This window comes from Arachis ipaensis, chromosome B8, assembly GCF_059453495.1.
Source record: "Arachis ipaensis isolate K30076 ecotype BB chromosome B8, ASM5945349v1, whole genome shotgun sequence".
Taxonomy (NCBI): domain Eukaryota; kingdom Viridiplantae; phylum Streptophyta; class Magnoliopsida; order Fabales; family Fabaceae; genus Arachis; species Arachis ipaensis.
This window is the reverse complement of record NC_142443.1, coordinates 18,480,082-18,482,403: the sequence shown is the minus strand read 5'-3', so window position 1 is coordinate 18,482,403 and position 2,322 is coordinate 18,480,082.

Here is a 2,322-nt window from a genome sequence, read left to right as displayed (position 1 = left end):
TGTCTTGTGCGTCATGGATCTTTAGTATAAGGCAAATTTGTATGTGATTAAATCCTTTCAAAATCCGTCCACCTGAGAAAAAACTCTGAACTGCCTGAAAAACGTCATTTTCAACAATATCCCAGTAGAAGTGAAAGAATTTTGCAGTGAAACCATCCTCTCCTGGGGCACTCTGGGGGTGAATGCTAAATGTGGCTCTTTTAACTTCTTCAAATGAAGCTGGCCTTACCAATTTTTAGTTTAGATCAGGGGTCACTTTTGCTTCAAATTCATTAAATATTTCGTTAGGGTCTTCTGTGTCACCTGCTGCAAAAATATTTTTAAAGTATGTTTCAGCCACATTTGCTATATCTTCGTTACTCGTAGCCATTACTCCATCCGGACCTTTCAGTCTCCAGATTTTATTACGTTTGCATCGTAGCTTAGCGTAGCGATGGAAAAATTGGGTGTTTCTGTCTCCTGCTTAAAGCCATTTGATTCTAGATTTGTCTCTCCAGAATCTCTCTTCATTGTTAAAGGCCACTTCAAACTTTCTCTCAAGTTCAGTGATGTGTTCTCCACCTTGTACCCTAGCTGCCCTTAGCGTACTAATCTCTTCCTGAATTTGTTTGATTACTTTGGCTGAATTGGACTGAGTAGATTGCTGCCAGTGGACCAATGAATTCTACAAATCTTTAGTTTCTGTGCTAGGATATACATTGGTGATCCATCTATCCTCGTGCTCCAAGCCTCCCCGATTCTATGTTTTATCTCTTTAACACCGCACCATCGTTCTTGAAACTTAAACCTTCTTTTAGAGCGATGGGCGGAAGGGTTAGTATTAAGAATGAGCGGTGCGTGGTCGGAGCCATCCTCACTAAGCCTTGTAACAGTTGCATTTTGGTAGACATCTAACTAATCGACCCCTGCCATCATCCGATCTAGCCTCTCCTCAATTAATTCCTACCCCTGTTTTCTATTCGACCACGTGAAGGGCCGCCCTATCATGCCAAGATCCTTCAGACTATTTCCATCAATGAATTTATTACCTCATGCTGTTTGAAAATAGCATTAAAATCTCCAAAAATGAGCATTATACCAGTTAACATGTCTAAGACTGAAGCCATTTCTTCAAACTGCTCCCTTCGAATCTGATCACTACAGCTGAGGTACATGCCCACCATGCCCCAGTCCACATTCTTCTCTGTATCCTTCACTCTGGCAGCTATGAGGAAGTCATTTGATTTAACAACTTCCACCTCACACCCTTCTTTCTAAGCCAACACAAGCCCACCAACTGTCCTCATCGGGTCACGAAGAAACCAATCCCTAAAACCACTTGCTCTGAGTTTCCTTTCTACCTGACGAGATTGGTTTTTGGTTTCACAGAAGAAACCAATCTTGGGAGAGTGGGATCGATAAATCCCATTCATGTTGTGAACTGTCAGGGGTCTCCCCAAACCCCGACAGTTCCACATCAGCACTCTCATGGCCCCTGGGGCGCCAATTGACAGCTGGCGCCCTCTCCCTCAGCAGCATCATTACAGTTTCCTTCCGAACAGAATTTCTTTTGTGGATTCACATTTTCCTTTCCTTCAAAACCCCTTTTGCTTCCACTCATTGGTGTGAAGCTTTCAGACCCCTTTTTTAGCAATCTGCTTAAGTTTTGATATTTTATGACCCCTGAATGTTGAGGTTGCCTCATTCTGTTCAGATTGCATAATGTTACGTTTGGATTTTTCTTTCAGCACATCTTCACTCTTTGTCTTCGACCCTGCATCATTTGATTTCTCTCCTGAACATCCTCTGCCCTCAATTCTCGGTAGATGGCCAAGACTTAAAGTCTCATTTGATTCTTCTTGTTGCTCTTTTACTAACAAACTGAAAAAATTATTGAGTAGGCAGGCGGACATTGGCTTCTTTTTTGGCTTATCTTTCTTCTGGTTCCTGTCAGACTCAAAGTTTTTGTTCCCAGAATCCTCCACTTCAACACGGCGCCCAGTTTGGTCTGCTTTTACTCATTCTCCCACCTTATCCTCCTTAACTTACCCCAGAGTCGTGTCCCTCATGAGAGCCTGGCACAACCGAGCTTCATGTCCGAGTTTGGCACAATATGTACAAAACTTTACAACACGTTCTTATCTTAAGCCAATCTCTATCAGTTTCTGGTCAGGCCCTATAATTTTCAAACTGTATCTGATGCGTTTATTGGCATCCAGCTCCACTTTGACTTTGATAATTCTCGCTTCCTTTCCTTTTACGTCAAAGAGTCCCATATCGGTCACCCTTTCAATACTATTTTCCATCTTCTAACCTGCTTCAATTGTCTTAAAGCTCTCCAGT